The sequence below is a fragment of the Tachypleus tridentatus genome, chromosome 11 (assembly GCF_004210375.1).
Source record: "Tachypleus tridentatus isolate NWPU-2018 chromosome 11, ASM421037v1, whole genome shotgun sequence".
Lineage (NCBI taxonomy): Eukaryota > Metazoa > Arthropoda > Merostomata > Xiphosura > Limulidae > Tachypleus > Tachypleus tridentatus.
The window spans coordinates 83,991,135-84,012,161 of NC_134835.1; positions in this window are offsets into that span (position 1 = coordinate 83,991,135).

A 21,027-nucleotide genomic window follows, 5' to 3' on the forward strand; every position below is an offset into this window, starting at 1 on the left:
CAGTTATTACAGACACATGAAACTGATTGGTTTAACTTCTGTTCTCATAAAGGTGTGTAGGCCGTGATGGTAGGTAACTGGTGGCAGTGTATTATCCATCCTTGATCATTGAGATGAGAAATTGATATATTGTTAAAATCTGCACTTTTATGGATTAGTGTAACAAGAGCATCTCTTTCGAAGTGTTACATAAAGCATTCTCTGTTGGGGGAGAACCTTTAGAAGTGATTTATTGTTTGTGAAAAACAGTTTTGCGAGTGAAGTGTACAGAGGAGTGTTATGAAGTAAGACACCCTCGAAATTGTTGGATATGATGTTTATGGTGGAAAATAAGAAAAATATCATCAATATACCTTCTTTAGAGAACAGGTTTGAAGCTTCAGTGGCAATTGTCAACCCATTTGTATTCTTGGTGATTGAGGAAAATGTTGGCAAGCCTAAAACTCATGTAGGAGCCCTTACCAACAACATCTATCTGCTCGTATAATGTTATTAAGGAGGTGTAGAGAGTCTTTAGTCGAGAGAGTTCAAGCACAGATTTGAAATAAGATTCAGAAAGACCATTATCAGCAGAGACGTAACCCGAGGGCGCAGTCCATCTGAAAAATCAACTCGTTTTATAGCATTGAATGAAAAGTAAAACGTATGTAAACACTTAAAAGAGAGATTCACGAGCTAAGCCACAGACTATACACACTATCCAGTTTCACTGATACAAGGGAATGATAGATTTTGACATTTGTGGAATGAGCTTGGTCTTAAAGAAGTGTTTAGACATGATGTCTATCTCAGTATCTGTTGAAAGCGAAAGCAAGAAACCAGAAAGCTTTATGAATTTTAATTCATAGTACTTCAACTGCGTGGTGAGTGATGCTATTTTAAATAGTTTCTATATTAATAAAATGGTTGATTAAACAGTAAATTATTTATTTATTATATCCACTTGTAGCAAAATGATCTTCATATAGAAACCGAAAAAGTGCTATGGGTTATTAATTAGAGCCAATAAGTTGTCAACAAAGGTTTTAAACATTTTATTGGAATTTATCAGTCAGTTTATAAAACTAAATATCTTAAATAAGCATCCTAAGAGAAGTGAAAAACACCAGTAAATGAAAAAAAGTATGATTAGATATAGAAGGAAACACTATAATCAGTACCTTAGATCATAAAAATACAATCAGTTTTCTATACCAGTATTTATGAAAAAACAGTTATGACAGAAACGTTTCAGTAGTATGTTAGTAACATTATTCTCTCATAGAAGCACATGTAGCTGAAAAATACAAACGTAAATTTAAATCTGTAGTAACTCCACAGAAGTATAGAAACACCACTGTAAGACACACAGAATACGCCTAATAAGACCTTTGTAAAACACATTTAAGTTAAACCTGTACTGTTTCGTCAGGTACACTTTTATTATACTAAACCTATAATAGATGTACATTGAATAGAAGACTCTCAGCTTTTGTAAATGAAGAATGTCATACTTAAATATAAACATTTGAAATCAAATTACCCTTAGTAACACAGTGTATACATAGAATCTTAATAAGAGTATCCACCATTTTATGACACGCACAATATACCAAGTAAGACTATCTAAAGAAAGAAATCCGTAAATATAAAACGTGCACAATAAATTGAAATCTATACTCAATCCTATGGGCTTTTTGTAATATACATAATTCACCTAGTGATGCCTACAGAAACCATAGTAACAACATGCGCGTACATTAAAATTAACCACATACAGAACTTAAATGCCAGAATCCTCCTGTAAACTGTCCATCTGTAGTAACAGTCTCTCTAGCGTAAAGTAGTAATGGGTGTTATAAAGACTAATCGATAGGTTACATTATTGTATTAATATGATATCTACCCATATATCAAGGGTATTGACTTCTGAATAAAGGGTATTAGGTTACATTGTTCTTGTACTCATCATCTCCTTACTTAAGTTACCAAGCAAAGGAGGGCGAGATACTTCCATACAAACACATTTGATTAATAGCACATATCGTCATGTGAGTTGTGATAAATATGTATATAACGAAGAAACATGTCACGGCTTCTATTAACGTGAAACAAATTAAATTAGGTTGTGATACACATAGCTAACATTTTTTACTTCATACGTAAGCTTATTCACAGCACCATTTTACCATGTATGACTGATGATGATAAAACAATAAAATTTATCTAAAACTATATAGATGTAAATAAGTAATATGTTTTGTAGAAAATTGTAGAAAAACTAATTTTTGACAGATTTATATGTGTAAAAACAATTTAAAACAAATGGATAATATACTGAACTATTCAATACTTGAAATCATCTTGTTTGTAGCTTTTACTTTTCAAAGTACGGTTCATGCTGTTAGAGGAACACTTGTGAAGCCATGGTAAAGAGAGAGAGAGAAAGAGTGGCATCAGATTTGTGGTGCCAAAAGTACTCTACAAGTAGTTGCCAAAATTTATAGTCCATGACATTGAAATTATTACAGTGTTTTGACTACAATAAATCTTTTATTGTGCACTATTATTATCAAAGGTAATATACTTTAATTGTCGTAACTTTTTATTTATTGATTCAGAGTATTAAGCCATATGATTACCGAACATATTCGGTACCGCACATCTCACAATTAGTAACTGGCATTATTGGAATATGTACGTCGTAGGTCACTCTCCTTTAGTCAAGACTTGGTGGTATTACTTCCATATTCCAACCTATGAACAGAAAGGTGAACGATAATTGCGGAGACATTGAGCAGAACAACAAATTTCCATCGTTCACGAAGCCTCCTCCTAGGAATATGTCTCGCTCTTACAGCATCATTTATCATCTGATTTTCAAGATGAAATCGTAAACTCCGTGACTTTTATGTTTAAAATGGGTTATAGTTATTTTTTGTTGAGAATGTAACATAATGACTAGACTGTGAGAGCAATATTGTATGCTAAAATTTCGTTATTGGTGGTTTTATGTTGAACTATGCTTTACAATGTTTGTTCGGTCAGGTGATTTAGGTGCTCGACTCCCAATCTAAGGTTCGTAGGTTCGAATCCCAGTCACACCAAAATGCTTGATCTTAAACCCGTGAGGATGTTGTAATGTGACAGTCAAACCCACTATTCGTTGGTAGAAGAGTAGCCCAAAAGTTGGCGGTTGGTAGTGATGACCAGCTGCCTTTTCTCTAGAGCTGCACTGCATAATTAGGGTCGGCTAGCGCAGATAGCTTTCATGTAGCTTTGTGCGAAATTCAAAAACAAAAAACTTTTAGATTCAAATTTCTGGTTATTTGAAATATATTGTATACATTTCGTAACATTTTTTCCGTGTTTATGTTGTTAAAGTACGCTGTCTTTCTTTTCACTGAATGTTATTAAATGTGTTTTTCTATGGATGGATTGTGTTAGTATTTTGTTCATGATGAGTACTGTTAGTATTTGTTCTGTGTTGGTAGTGTTTTGCTCTCTATAGATTATATTAGTGTTTACATGTGCGGGTCATGTCAGGTGTTTGCTCTGTACGTGGGTTGCAAAAGCGTCTGCTCAGTGTAAATTGCATTGATGTTTGCTCTATGTAGTTTAATTTAGTGTTTGTATTTTTTTTTTTTCCTTTTTCGATTATTTCAGATAGTATATGTTCTGTGTAGAGTATGTTAAGTAATGAATACTTTCTGAACATTACTCAAATGGACTTTGTTGTGTTTCCTGGTGCAAAGCTACACAATGGGCTATTTGCACCCGAAGAAATCGTACCTCGGATTTTTGCTTTGTAAGTCAGTAAGCATACCTCTGCTTCACCAATTACTTAGAATCATAATTCATATAAACGAAAGTGCTTACACGTAAAATACCCGTGTATTCAATGGACATATATGTCTCCTAAAATGTTTGATTTACAGATAAAAAATATTGTGTGAATAATGTTAAAAGGGTAGACAAACGGTTGATATATATGAAATATGTTTTAACAAAATTGGAAGTTGTTTTGTTTAATACAGAACCTAAGTCTAGGCATATGATTGAGTGCCATTCAAAAAATTCACTTTTTTATATAGGTTTTGTAACCTTCAAATCAAACATAAACTATTTTTAACTTTTCTTTCTTGAAGCCTCCATCTTCTTTATTCGAGAGATTGACAAAATTTTGTTGGATAACATCTAGAAAGTGACTATAATTTTCAAACCGAGAACGTTTAGCCATAACCGACACTGTTTTGTTTCATAACATTGAGAAAGTGACTGGCGTTTTCAAACTGATTGCTACTGATATGATTAACATTGTTTAGTTACATAATGTCAACAAAGTGACAAGTGTTTTAAAACTTAGAATTATTACCCACAATTCTTGTCATGCTGGATATACTACTGCTACTAGAATTCGAGTTGTGCACATTCAGTTCGCCATCTTTAATTTTTCTCATGTTTTTATTTACGTCTTTTGATCGTTTTCGAGGGAATGGAAACGTCCAATTTTCGATTTATTTATTAATTTAATGATTGTGGATAGAGGTCTGTGTTGGTGAAAGGAAATGTTTAGAATCGTTATGAGGCCCGGCATCAATGTCAATCTCTGCTGATGAGGTGTAGGAAGAGATACAGGTGCCACTTCCTTGGTTCGGAGTATTCTCAGTTTCAGTTCCATCTACCTTCTTCCTACCCATGGCCTTAAAAATATTTTCGCTTTTAAATCTATAAAATCAGAAAGTAATTACTGCTTTTGTGAAGACCATTTATGCTTCAAATCAACATCATGACATTTATTGTCTTTCGAGAATGTGTTTATCGTTATACTTTGTAACCGTGCAAGTAATAGAATTGAAAAAAAAAAACTTTCTCAAATGAGAAACTGAAAGTTTCAGACATGAGGTACTACATCGCCATTTTATAACACTAATTCTTGTAATTAAATCATTAAAATAAAGTAAAAAAAGTTGGTTAATTTGTTAATGTCTTTTGACAAATACTAAAAAATAGTAGATTATTCGGCACTGAAATGGTGTTTTCCGATGCAACAATCTATTTTTCTACATTGCCTGAGGATATATTGCCACGGATACGAATATTATATGAACAGTACAACATTGAGTGTTTGTATGTTATATTAATATTAAATTTTCAATTAAAATTCCAGTGCCTACCTATTTCAGAACATGACTGACAAAGAGATGCACTCTCACATACATGAAAATCAAACACTGTGCAGCTAAAGGTTATATTTACGTATATCATTGTTTTCGAGAGAATAAAATTATATGTCGACAGTCAACACTTTAAAATGTAAAACTTTTGGTGTGTTTTAATTATGTTTTACTTCATTTCCTTATTTCAATAAATTAGAGTAAGAAATAACTTACCCATGGTTGTCCTCATTGCTGCAGTCGTAAAGAAAGGATTATAATTAATTACTCTTTAAATAACGATTAGAATTTTAGAAGTATATCCACGTTATTATAGTAAAATATGAGTAAAATCAATGTGTGTTGATTCAACACATTCAGTTATGCATCAAATAACGTATCAGATTATTAAATAACATCAGCCATCGAAGACAGATGGAGTTTATGCACGCCCTCTCTGTGTATATTTGTTAGCAAAATTTCTCGAAAATGGCTAAATGTATTTGGAAAAATATTGGTAAACATTTGGGTTAGGACCCAACTTTGAAGTTTATTATTTTTTTGGAGGATCAAGGTGACAGCAAGGACATGGATATTCAAACAATCCCTATCTATTTACATGGTGGGCATATGTAGAACATTATTCTTCATTGTCCTGCCAAAAATAGATCGTGTCCCTTGACAACGACGAACATACAAACATATTTTCGTATTCTTTGGGAGCCGAATATGATCGACGCTAAGTATCAGAGGTATGCACTTTACTGAGTGACCCAATAATTAAGTTAGATGTTTGACTTTCTCAAGGCTTTCATAGTACACGCGTACTAAACTGTTTAGTGCAGCAAAGTTCATTGTTATATATTCTACTTATGTAAATCAAATGTAACCAATAAAAACAACAAAATAAGATTTCTTACACTAAATCGAGAATGTTCGTTTTTCGTTGTTTTTTTTTTAATTGGATGAAATGATGTGAAAAATTCGAACTCAAGATTTGACTAATGTGAACAAGCAACATTGAGTGCAGTAATAAATTTCCCACTCGCTCTCATTTGCTCTGAGACTCTGTTCGAGGTGTCCCGAGGCCAATGCGTGTAGTTGGCGGGAACAGGTGGTCGAAATGCCGAAGATATCCTCTAGGGACGTCGAATCGAAGGACCCGCCGCCAACCGTTCGGGCACTTTTCGCTACAACTGCGTGTAGACGTCCGACAGAGCGGAAAAGGTAGATTAACGGTCGATTTCTATTGTAATATATTTTATTTATTTCCTAAATTAAAGCAAATCCTTTTTAAATATCCCCTTGAAGTTATAAAGACAAGGAGAGTGTGAGAAACTTTAAAATGCCAGGTAGTAGATTTAATACATCACAAATTTTGAGACAAGACTTGCTACAGCTGCTTAAGTGATTTCGCGGTTTACTGGTCCGCGGCTTAATGGCGCTCCACTGTTGTAAGGCTGAGCTTTGTTTGTGTGGAATTTTACCCGTTTAGGTTGTGGTGACTTTCGATTTTGCCTTGCTATAGTTTTTTAACGTTGTAGTTATTACTGTGTGTTTTCTTTGTTAAGTGGATTATTTTCATTTTTCTACAATCGATATCGCGAGAAACAGATGTAGATTCGGTTTCTTTTGTGTTACACAGTTGCTATGACAACTTTAAACGAAACGTTAAAAATTCTGATCTGTCACACGCGTGCAGAATTAAACATTGAATAACTCTGTATATATTATGCTCTATTTAAGATAATTTTGAATCTGTCAAGGATTGTTGCGTGTAAGTACAGTGGGATGCCTTGATCCAGAGACCAAAACACTTAACTTAAATACCCTTGGCTGATTTTGTGTAGGCTAAGAATAAGTGTAAGAAATACAGAAGGACAAGTTTCATGTGAAGTTGATCTCCCAATAATATCTACAAACAAGGAAAATATAATTTAGATATTATCATGAGAAAACTGTTTGGATTGTCTTTAAATTAACCGAGAACTTGGAAAAGAATATAATCTGTATTTTGAAAAAGACAATATTACAAATAATGTACATTCATTTGTCAGTAAGACGATGGTGATTGATAGCTTTATTAATTCATTTAATTAAGAACAGTCAACAGATGTTCATGAAAAGACATAACTATGATTAGAGTGTTAACTGATACAAGTAGAAATAAGCAATTCGTCTTAGAGCGAGAATATGAAGTTTATTAATCATACCTACTAATTTATTTTATATTTACTATTTTTACTATGTTAAACCTGGGATATTTTTTAAAATAATGAAACCAATTTAGACGAGGAATTTATTGACTGTGAAGAATTTTGTAGAGTTTGTGTTGTTGTTTTTTTACATTGTCTGGAGAAGTTTTCTGATCTATATATTATGTTTGTAATTAATCGCAAAGCTACAAAATTTGGTATTTTTCTCAGCCCACCATGGATATGGAACCCCGCTCACTAAGTTGTGAATCCCGAATGCATACCGTTGTGTCACAGAGGGGTCTGCTCGATCTACCCAATTTGTATCACTTATTTATTTAATCTTCAACTTAAGTTAAACTTTAAAAATATTCAAAACCACAGTGCAGTGGCATGTTATCAATTGAAGATTAGTTCTTTACGTCATGTGTTTCTTTGAATTTCAATTTTTTAAAACAATATTTTAAGTTATTAAACATGTAAATTTATAAATTACTGAGTAACATATGCGTAGCAATAGATATTTATAACAACGCACATTTTCCCTTAGTCTGCAATATTAAAAGTAAATACTAAATTGAAATACTGTTTTGATCTTCTGCAATAGCGGTGACGAAAGCAGTTTTAATTGTGAAAACTACCTTCGAATAATAAAACCAGTTATATTCTTGTTATGTAGTCTAGTGAGGTGTATCCTTAGGAAAACCTAGCTGAAACCCTGATACATACTATATAGCCATTGTTATTACATAACAAAATACTTATGTTATATAACTGAGATATACCTTATGAAACTAACTGTGTCTAGGTGATTTATTTAATTAATAAAGTGTGTTGTTAAAGCGAGTAAATAGAAGTTAAAGATACCAGCTGGTTTACTTCTGTATAGTTTATAAAGATTTGTACAGGTTGAATTAACTAGTTTGATTCTTGTTTTGTTGTTTAAAAAGGTGAGTAACGATCTTTTAAACTAAGTAACTTTGGGACTAAATAAAATAACTTAATTTCCTTAAGTGGAATAAGTCAGATTTTATACTTTATTGTTAATGTCTAATATGAAAATGTATTATAAATGCAAGAAATATCGTACTTACTTAATTAAAAATTTTAAGATATTAAATCAAGATATCGTTAGGCTTAAAGAATTATACATTTGTCTGTTATTAATAACTTATATTTTCAGTTTTTTTCTCGGCTTCACGTAATCGATACATCACGTAAATCGGATTTAAATACGACTCTCTCTTAAGATTCAACTGGTTTTTAAGCACCATTCCTATGGACTTCAAAACCTGCAGCTGTGAGGCATCCTTGGAGGACGGTAATGCTAGCTCTTATTTCGATGTTTTATTGCTCTGTGGAAAGATACATGTCATGTTCCCGTTCTTGATATTTAAAGTATGTGGAACACAAGATTTAATCATTTTATCATACAGTTGTGGGAGAGTATCTGACTTCAATACCGACTATCTTTTAATTGAATAGTAGGGTTAGGTGTTCAATTGTAGTTCTCCCACATTTCAAAATACCAAGTGTGTTCAATGCCCCTTTTGGAAGTTAAAAAGTTAGTACTTTTAATTAACCTTACTAATAAAACCAAAAAAGGTTTTCAGTTATAGCTAATACTACTTACCGAAATTCTATATAATTATTAAACATGTTTTTCCTTGTAGTTGCTGTTATTTACCAAATTTTTGTGTGATGATTTTTTAATTATTTCTCATAAGTAAATAAAATGATACAAAATACATTGTTTTAAATTTAATATATAATAAACTAAAAGAAAAAAACACTTTTTTGTTTCTCATTTTGTTGAACAGCAGTGTTATTTATATTACTTACATAAATGCTTCAGTAAAGTTTGGTTTGTGTGCCCAAACTGCTGTTAGAAATATCTTCTTTCATGTGAGATACTATATTCATGTATCTTCTTTCATACGAGATATAATATTGATACATCTGATTTCAGGCTTGGTATTAATTTAAGACCTCCGACTTTATATGAGGTACTATTTTGATATATCCGCCTTCATGTGAGATACAATATTTGATGGTGTGAAATAATGAAATATTACTACTGAATACACTTGGTTAAGGAATCGAGACAATTATTTATTGCTTAAGCATGAGAGTACTGTTAAAATTATATCTGCAGCTAGATTCAGTTTAAATAAATAGAGGCGTAACCCATTATCCCTAGCTTATGTAATAATGTGAGAGAAAGGCCTTGACATAGAAATAAGAGAGAAACTCATATCCTGTTAAAGGAAAAACAGACAGAACTTACCAATCTGTCGACGATAAGTGAAAACAACCAAGAAGTAAAGAAGACAAGAAAGGCGGGACACATTAGCAAGATTGCTTCTGCTTATGGTGAAAATACATATAAAAAAATGTGTTGTGATAATTGCGAGTGATGACAAACCTCAAGGGATATTAAAATCTGATTCATGGATAAGAGTTTGTGAACGTATAAACCTGTTCTTCTTTACAGTATGAAGTATTTTTCAGGATAGGTATGTATCCATTAATATCAATATTGTGCTCTTAATATTAAACTTTCATTTGTTATAAGTTTATTTATGAGTACATATATATTACAAATACTGTTTCTTTACTTTATTATGTCATCGAATATTAAAATCAGACATCATTGACTGAAGCTAGTGATTGGACTTTGAACCTTTAGAAAGGGACAACAATTATTAATTGAATTTAGGCTCAGAAAAAACAATAAGGATTTAAAGTGTACACTTGAATGTCTTGTTTTCCTTGACAAACCTTTTAAGTTCTTAAAAAAAGAGTTGCTTCTTTTATTGTGGTCTATGATTGAAAACCCAACTTCATCGAACAGTTTTTAGTGCACATTTTTATGTTTATGTTTAAAATTACGAAAACATCTGAACAGTAATTAGGAGAATGAAATCCAATGTTGGGCTCGGTGTGATTTAATGATTAGTATGTTATATTTTGGATTAGAGGGTCTATGTTGGCATTTGATGACAAACAAACAAACAACTTATTGCACATCAAGTTTAAGAGCTACGTGTGTATTATAGTCGTGATTCTTTTTTCTTTTTTTTAAATTTCGAAAAGTACATGGAGGATATCTGCGCTAATCGTCCCTAATTTAGTAGTATACGACTACAGGGAATGCAGCTACTCATCACCTCCCACCGCCAACACTTGTGCCAACGAATAGTTGGCCACATATTATAACGTTTCAAGACTAAAAGGGCGGGCATGTTTGGTGGAACAAGGATTCGAACCCGCGATACTTAGATTACGATTCGATCGCCTTAACCACCTAGTCAGACCAGGCCCACTTGGGGTAACCGAATTGATAGTGGAGAAAGCAATATACTGACTGTCTGCCTTTCCTCGTGGAAAGATTCAATTTTAAGGTAACGTAAATTAAACACTAATTCTTGCAATCTAATCTTGATTGAAATATATGTTTGACTCTTGAACTACTATTGTTTGTCACTCTTATAGCATGCCATCACAGCACCAAAGTGCAGGGCATTATTTCGTTCAATAGTAACTGGACTTAGGCAAGGATCCTCAGTCCCATAGTCTTGTAATGGTTGTCTTCTTCCTTTTTTGTGGTTGTAAAGAAGTGAGCAATAGACTATAAACGCTTTCGTTGTTTAGGCCCGTATTCCTCGGATTCGTGGGGTAAGCTCATTGTTTTTCGGCATGATTCTTACTCTTTTTGTATGGATGACACACAGATTGGTTCTTCGAAGAGACCCACCAAGATGGCCTCACTGCACACTTGAAGAGCTATGACGTGGAGCTCTGAAATCGCAGGTCAGTCTTGAAGTCCTGAGCTATGGGTACGTCACTGTCTAAGTTATCTTGCATTTCGTTTTATACAGTATGACGTCTTCGGTATGAAAGGTCTGTAATAAAGCGATATAATCCATATCGGGTACTAGACCTGAGAGACTGATTGGTTGTTTTTAATTTTGTGATGACTATCTGTGTCAGCAGTCCCTGACTTTGAAGTAATAGAGTAAAGGGAAAACAACTAATCAACATCAAACACCGCCAACATTTGGACTATTTGTAACAAACAAAATGTTATATTCTTACGTCTTTATGACCATGTTCTTATTCTGTTTGGGTCTTGTGTTTGAGAAGTGGTACTACTAACCACGCTTCGTTCTTTCAGCTATGTGTGCGTCATAATAGTAACAGTCAATTCCACTTTTTCTTTAAGAAAACTCTTCAGGCGGTAAATGGTATGGACTGATTACCTTTCCAATGGTTTTTGGTTCAAAATTACGGCTTGTTAAGCCTGAATCACTGGGTATCTCCGACATGGCAACTTATCGCATAATGCGCATAATATATCACTTAATTGTACAAAAAACTTATACAACGTGTATTGCTTTTATAATAATTTAATTCCCATTGTGTATGAAAATTTTTAGTTGAGTTAAACAATCAACTCCTCTAACCGCTACAAACTTCACATGAACAACAACTTTACCGCACTGTCGTTACTGACAACAGAGTGTGATATTAATTATTGCGTTTTTAGGGCCTTGCATAGCCTCGGAATCAGTACATTTGACTCGTAATCTGTGGATCGCGGGTTTGGGTCCACATCACCGAATATAATTACCCTTTTAGCCATGGAAACTTTATAATTGACAACCAATCCAATAGTTATTTTGTGAACGAGAAACCCCAAATTTTGTCAGTGGATGATGTTGACTGGCTGCATTCCAAGTAATATGTCACTGCTATATTAGGGATGTCTAGGACAGATAGCTCTGGGCTATCTTTGCGCGAATTTCCAATCACACAAAATCTTAGGTTTTGAGATAAATTGCATTATTCGAAAGTCATGTATCCTCAAATAACAATATGAATTCAATAATTAAAAGTATATATACTCAGCTTCATTGTTATGACGAAATTTACAGCTATTTAAAGTCCAGTCTCAAATTCTCAGGTACAGTTTATCAGAGTGATGTTGTTTTTTTAATGAATGATCCACAGGTTTGATAAAGATAAAGGAACAAAAGAAGTCTAAAAAGAGGGAATGTCAAAACCTTGGTGATGTCTAAATATTATGTATTTAGGGAAGGTAATAGTACTAGCAACTTGTGTAGCTTTATTATTTTGTTTCTTGTAGTGAAATATTATTATGAAATGTGTGTGTATAAAGAAGTGGGCACACAAAGAAATTAAGTCAGCCTTCAAAATCAGAGTTGTAACGTGTCATCTAAAGAAAATGCACAAGTATGGAAACTCTCTTTCTTTACCTAAAGGTGTCCTAAGAAGTTTGAAACGTTGTTTTTAATAAAATTTTTAATACCCATACAAGCCGTAATGAAATACAGTGTTACATCAAGTAGGTTTCTCGTTAGCACGAAGTACATTCTGTTGAAGACTCCAAAGAAGAAACCTTAAATTTATATTACAGTCTGATGGCAGTAGTAGTAGCTTGGTCAAGTTGTTGCTCTATGAAGCGATTAGAGAAGCTGGATATCTAAAAACCAAACTCTCGTTCAAAATGATGCTTCTATCATCAAAAAGATAATTAAAGTAAAACAATACATAAGGCGCTAAACAACTAAATTTAAATAGAAGAAATAAAAATGTATTGTCCCTTGCTGGTACAGCGGTAAGTCTAAGGATTTGTAACGCTAAAATCAGTGGTTTGATTCCCCTCGGTGGACTCAGTAGGTAGCCCGATGCGGCTTTCCTATAAGAAAAACAAATAAACATTATCTGCCGTGTGTACTTTACTCTGCATTGTTAAAAAAGTTTACTTTGGCTCGGTTAGTGACCAAATTTTCGAGAAACTTCTAGTCTGTGTATCTGAACTAAGAAGTAATTGATTTGCGAAAGATTACTGTTAAGGGTGAAACAGAATATCGATAAAACTTCAAGTGAAAGATAATAGTATGTTATAATGTCTGACCTACAAGATGAATTTTTTTTTTTAAATCACTCCTTCTGCTGTGGCTATTTATAAGAAATTGTAGGTAGTGGAACTGTTTTTTTTTATCTTTTACTGCTTTATTCAGTTACATCTACAGGAAAATAAGAAAATAATACCACAGAAACATAAGTCAAACCAAATGGTGACAGATGTGTACAGAGAGGTGGCTGCTTTAATGTTTTTACGGCGGTCGTACGAAGATACTGTAAAGAACCGACAAATCAACAAAATTAATTTAGGATTATCTGAAAAAGTGCATGAATTAAACAAGTTCATGTGAGCAAGGTTAATACTGAGTGTTAGGCTAAACGTTAGTGGCCTCAGTTGCAATGTATTAGCATTAGGCCTAACAATAGCGTTGTTATATGAGAAATGAGTGACAATAACGTTAGGCCTAAATACTGTAACTAGTTTGGTGTAAGTACACTGGAAACACTGCTGCAGCCTGAAATAATGAAGTGGACAACTCCCAATTTAAGGCCGCCGTTTTAAATTTGCCTTCGCGTCCAGGTAGGCAGATATAGTTTCAGACATGTGCCTGTTTCGTTTATGTATGGTTTGTTCGCTCATCCAAAGTCCCCAGGACAAACCTGAGCCCAAAATAGAGGTCACAACTCATTCTTCAGATGATTAGGACTAAGGTACTCTAGTCTAGGCCTAACCTAGTATTTAGTAGTTCAATGTGCAGTACAGTTTACAATTGATTATATGTTTTGTATGTGTACCAGTATAGAATGATCACTGGGTATATAGGCTATTACAATATGTGTTGTTAAGTGCAAATTGTTTTGGCTCACAATGGATTTGCATATTACCATTGACATTACTTTTAGCCACCATACAACAACCTAAATGAAACTTTTGCAATGACTGAAAACTATTTTTTCTAAAATGGATTGAAGCCAGTCATGAATGGTTTTCAACGTATCAGAATGCAGCAAATCAATAAAGGTAGTTATGAATTCATGTTTATGTGCTGATGGACCTTGGCCCTAGGATAACTTTCTAATAATCTTTGTCCAAATGTAGACCTGAGTTTAGTATGTTTGACTGTCTTATCAACATTTTTCTTTATAAATTTTAGTATTTTTCTTAGCATTATAACTATATATGATCCATATTATTTTGTATTTTTTATTGTATTTTTCAGACTGCAAGATGAAACATGTTCAATTAAGTGATGCACAAAAGAAAAAACTGGCAAAAAACCAACAAAAGGCTTTGGATTTAGTAGCCAAGACTAGATAGCTGACTAATTTTTTCACTCAACTTACACAACAAGATCTTTCAAATCAAAACCCATCTCCGCCATCAGAAGTCACTTGTACTGTATCTGACTCTGACAAGATTGAAGTTGAACCAAGCTCCACACTTACAAGTACCACTTTGTCTACTTCAAGTTCAGAACATCATGATGACGTTGAGGTGTCACAGGCTTGCTCAATTGGCACAAGTTCAACAACTGATCTCACTTTGCCTGTAAATTCTCCAGATATCTTTGGTGTTAATGTTGATGCATGTTGCTCTACAAGACAGTTGGAAGGTGAAATAATTTCTAAAAATGAAAATCTGCTGGAGTATGGTAAAATGCTTCAGTCTACAAAAGATGAAGAAACTAAAGCAAAAGATGCAGGGTTGTGACTCGATTTCTCTGCTGCTGATGTGGCTTATTGGATTGCTTGTGGACCCACTGACTGTTAACACCACAATGGGCCATTTGTCAAATCTTGCTGACTTTCAATAGCAACAAGCCAATGAGATACTGTTTGCAAAAACATTTCTTTGGGGTAAAAGCCAATGGTGAGTAATACAAGAGAGAGTGATTATTGTATTCACTATCAACTCTTTGCCCCTAAATTTTCCTCGCATTTTGTTAAAAGAGAAAGGTTCAGTGACTGGCAAAATACTATTGTAATTGATCATCATGAAAGAAACACTACTCACTGAGACTGTATGCTAACATACCTAACTCACAGATAAGGTTTATGCTTGCGACAAGAGTTGGAAAAACAAATTAAAGAAGAGTGCAATAACTTGAAACATATCATAGCTATTATTTGTACGTTAGCTGAAAGTGGCCTGGCATTTATAACTAATCTATTAATAGATTCTTATAACTAAAAACTTAAAGCACCATCTATCATGTGTTTGAGTTAGTGTTTGACCAGTGTGCAACAGAAGTGTCCGTACACCTGCAATCAGATTCTTTAAAGAGTACTGCAACATTCACAAGAACATTGTGGCTTTTCGGTTACAGAATACAATAGTGTGGGAATCTCCAACACTAGCTTAACATTAGGTTCTGGCTTTCTAACTATATGAACACGACTTCCATTCATCGTCAGTCCAGTTCTTGAGCTGAATTGGCTTCGCATACTAGTGGTCAGTTTCAGAAGACTAAAACGGTATACCTAAGATATGTCATGCTGCAGACATCGTTCGATACGACATATCTAAAACTATTAGTGACTGGTATCTTATCAGTTTGGCAATAAATTCATTTGTTCACAGCAGTGTAGAAATAAGCTAGTCGTTTTGTGTGGAGTAACACAATTAGTGACTTTTAGTTTCAAAACTAACCTTTTGTGCACGCTGGTCGGTAACTGTGAGAAGATATAGGCCTTGTTAGGATCGACAGAGGTTTATCCTGTCATCACTTACGGATGTGTGAACAGCCAGGGATTGTAGTATTCTAATTAGTCGAAACGTAATCTACTCTTTCTATTGTTTTTTATAATTATTGTCCAGTTTCGTAAAGTTCGCACACTTTTCACAGTCATGGACGGTTTACAACACATATAAAAATTGGATAATTCTATTAATAATCCAGGAATATAAGTGCAATAGTGATGAATGCTCTTTGTGTGTGTTATAGGAATGGCAGTCAACACAATGAATGGAGTCAAAGCTGAATGAAGTATTTGTGACGGCGGATGCTGCTGACTGCCTGCCTTTCAAGTAGTTAGTATTTTAGAATTACAGACAGATATGCCTGAATTCTAAAAGTATCTGTCTTGATCAGTTGCAAATAAAAAAATTGAGGTTTTGTTATATTGTTATTTAGTATTTAATTGACCGTTAGAGTACACTTGGCTATTATCAAAAATACCCACATCTCTCCTTTTTATGCTAGCAAAATTATTTACATATTATATAATAAACATATTATAGAAACACCGAATCAGAAAAAGTAACGCTAACGTATCTTGACTGTGAGATCTTACATCAACAACACCTCATAAACGAATTATACTAGTTAGTAGGATCCAGGTTCAAAGTAAGTCATACAACATGTAGATGATTTGTTTTTCTGTTACTGTGGTGTTCTATAATTATTTTATTAGCAATTTCAATAAGCTGTAGAATAGCGTGATGAAATGTTTTATAAAAAAAAAAACTGAGACAAGAAAAATAGAAGCAAACCCAGTAAACAAGTTAAAACACGATATTCATTCACATTATATGTGACCGTGTTTTTATTAAACTTCCTGGTTGCCAGGGCAGGTTGGAATGATGTTTTAATATCACAAGGGCGGACATGAGCTTATATATAGTACTACTAAATCAAACCCTATTTGGTGCGGTATCCCATAATCCGAGATTTACGTATGGAAACGACAATTTTCCTTACGTCATTTTGATGTAGAGAAACCTCCAAAATATACTATCTTGTAGAAATCTTTACTAACACTCAACATGGTGACAATTTGAATCCTTACAGGTCACGTGAGTATAAGTGATTCTGTGGTATGTAATAATGTAATACGGTTGGCCCAGCAGTGTCACTTGGGCTAGGGCCAACCAGGTACCAGTATTGGATGTTCTCAAAAAGTGTTGTGGACATTGTATCCGATGCTGGTGTTTGGGTATCATGCTCACGAAACCCTGGCATTATTACATGGTCTTGTTTGGCACTATAAGGCGTCCCCTTGTAGGGCTCCATGGTGGGTGGGGTCAGTAGGCACCAAAATATTCTTTCTTTATTATGGATCCCACAAATAAAAATTTATATAAAATGGTTAAAGAAACAGTCCATAGTTAAAGAACCACGTCTTGAAGATTCTGAGCAGCAATATTCAAGCTCTGTAACAGTTTTACCTCATTTTCTTATATTACATTCTCTTTCAGACAAACCTTTAGGTCAAATGCCTCCCATTTTATTCAGAAGAGACTAGAAAAACTTGCTGGCTCTCGTAAGTCAGTAAAAAAGCTTCTCTCTGGTAGCATATTGTTGGAAGCATCCACTCCTAAACATAGCGAACCCTTCTTGCATTCGAAGGTGATTGAGAATATACCCATTGAAGTTACTCCCCATGCTATTTTGAATTCGTTACGAGGAGTTATTGTTGAGAGGAACTTGAAGAACATCCCCGAGTCAGAGATCCTCACTGATTTCTCCACCCATGGCGTTTATGCAGTGAGGCATATCTTCACTCGCAAAGATGGAATTATGATGCCGACCAATGTCCTAATTTTGACATTTACATCACTACGTCCTCCTGCCACCATCAAGATAGGTTATCTAAATTGCAAGTATGGCCATATATTCCGAATCCTCTTAAATGTTTCCAATGTCAGCAGTATGGTCACTTAAAGACATCATGTCCTTGACGTGTGCTCGTTTGGCAAGGACTACAATGCTTATAAGTGTGAAACAGACTTTATTGCGTTAATTGTAATGGTTCTCACCTCTCCCACTTTTGTTCTTGTCCTAAGTAATTGGAAGAAAAAAGAGATTCAGTGTTTGAAACGATTCAAAGCCTTACTTACACTGAGGTTCAAAAGTTACTGTCCACCACTTTACCTTGGACGTGTGCTGCTGCACTTTGTTTCACTATTACAGTTGGAGTGCACACGGATCTCTCCGTATCTCTAAAACAATCGTTCTAAAACCATATGAAAAGTATTTTGACCTCCATGGTAAAGAAAGTTGATGAATCAACGCCAACGCCCATTTCTGTTCCTATCATTAATTCCAGCAAATACACATATCCACTTTCTTTGGTCTCAGGTACGGGAATTTCCTGGAATATATCTTCTTTGTCCCAGAAACGCAAAACAATCATTCGTTCATGCTCCCAGTCGCTAGATTCTTCTTCTAACGACAGGGACATTCCTAATCGACCCAGAGCAGGATCTGGAGACCAATAGACTTTCCTGGAATAAAGAAAAAAACGTTGTCAAAAACAAAAAAGCTCTCCACCAAATTCGCCTACACATAAATAAAAATGACCACTTTGATGCAGTGGAACTATCGAGTTTTACATTCTAATTTGGATGACAACAAAGCACTGATTGCTTCCTATCATCATGTATAGCTTTTTTTACGGGAAACTTACCTGAAACATGCCGATACAGTCACCTTTCGGCAGTTTTATTTATACAGAAATGACAGGTTGAGTGACGTACGAGTAAATGGAGGGGTAGCACTATTGGTTGTTCAGCATGTTACCATTCGACTCACCCATGGAAGTCGTAGCCATCTGTATTTTCTTGGGTTACCATCCTTGTCTGTTCTCTCTACTTGTCTCTTGAAGAGACCGATGATCAATCAGACCTTGATGCTCTCTTTGAACAGCTGCCATCTCCCTTTTAAATCCTGAAAGACTTTAATTGACATAATTCTTTCTGGAGAGGTACCGATATTGATGGGAGAGGTCTTATATTTAGTTAGCTCTTATACTGATTATCATACATATTTACATGCACGTAGTCAGTCTTTTACTGCTATTAATCTCTTAGTTTTATCTCCTTCACTCTTCTTTTACTTTCCGTGGAGGGTTGAGAGTAACTCAAGATGCATTGATAATTTCCCTATCATTTTGAGAGAGAATGGTCGTGAGCGATGCCACCCGTCCCGCGTATCCCAGTAGAAGCTGAATCAAGCCAATTTGATCTTTTCATCATCTGTAAGGCATCGATAGATGACTGCGTGACAACAGTATCTGACTGTATTATAGAAGCAGCTGCTCAATGTATTCCCAAATCTTTGACACGTTTCCCACGATATCCCTATCTGTAATGGAATTCTTCCTGTCATATGGCACGAAAGGCTCAAAAACGAGACTTGGAATACCTTTCGTAGGTGTCCCACATTTTCGAACCACATTGCTTTCCAGCGGACACGTGCACATGCTCGGCAAGTAAGACGTCTCATAAGAGACAAGAATTGAAAGGTCAGTGGGTAGTATTATTCTGTTCTCCTTTCGATCTTGCTCTCTCATAGCTAGAGAATAGCTGATGCCCGGAGCATCGCTGAAACTTCCCGTGAAAGCTTTTGCCGGGTACCTAGCACTTCTGCTTCATCCTCCACCTTCTTAGCCATCAAGATTTAGGCCGAGTTATCACTTCTTTCTTTTTGGGACAATCATTTCTATGACCATAATCGTCCTATTACACTGGTGGAACTTAAATTGGTCCTTTTTTCGTCTGGCAGTACATAGGTCGGACCAGATGATATACTCTACGAGATGCTTCGCCGTCTGTATCCTGCTTCTCTTGCTATTCTTCTGGTTGTTTTTAACCGGATCTGGCAGGAAAATGTTTTCCTGGTGCATGGTGCCAGGCTATTGTCTACCTTTCTCTAAGATTAGGAAAAATCCCAAGATCCCTTCAAACTACCATTTAATTGCTCTGACGAACTGTCTCTGTAAGACCATAGAGAGACTGATTAATGCTCATCTTGTTTGATTCCTCTAATAAAAAAAACTTCCTCTCGCACACTCAGCGTGAGTTCTGACGACATCGCTTCACCAGCGTCGATCAGAGAATCCTTTTTGAAATGAAAACATCTTGTACCAATATTCTTAGACCTTGTGAAGGCTTATGATACAACGTGGAGGGAGAGCATTTTGCGAGACTTCTACTTATATGTATTATGTGGCAATTTGCCCATTTTTGTAGGCCCGGCATGGCCAAGCGCGTTAAGACGTGCGACTCGTAATCAGAGGGTCGCGGGTTCGCACCCCCGTCGCGCACAACATGCTCGCCCTCTTAGCTGTGAGGGCGTTATAATGTTACGGTCAATCCCACTATTCGTTTGTAAAAGAGTAGCCCAAGAGTTGGCGGTGGGTGGTGATGACAAGCTGTCTTCCCTCTAGTCTTACACTGCTAAATTAGGGACGGCTAGCACAGATAGCCCTCGAGTAGCTTTGTGCAAAATTTCAAAACAAACAAACAAACCAAAACAAACTCATTTTTATTGAACAAATTAATGGGTAGACGATTCAAAGTCGTGTAGGTTCGACACTTTTGCGTTCTTTTCTGCAGGAACTTGGAGTCCCTCAGGGCTGTGTTTTGAGTGTCACAATTTACAATATAAAGATTAATGCCACCACTGAACAACTCCCTTTTACTATTGCAAATTGGCTCTGTGTCAAGAAGTTTCACATCTCATGTCGGTCGTCGAGCATGACGTTTATTGAGTGGCAGCTACAGATTTCCCTCAATCGTTTACTGAAGTGGATCACATCAAACGGTTTCAATTTTTCTCTCTCTTTCAAGCAATTTGCATGCACTTTTGTCGCCAACGAGGTATTCACCTCGATCCTGAACTCCGTGTTGATGAAGTTGTGCTTCCCGTGGTCCCTATGACAAAGTTTTTGGGGCTCATCTTCCACCGTAAACTGACCTTTATACTACACATCAAGACTACGAGTCAAATGTACAAGAGCACTGAACATTCTCTGTATCCTCTCTTCCACCATTTGGAGAGCAGATAGATATACTATGCTAA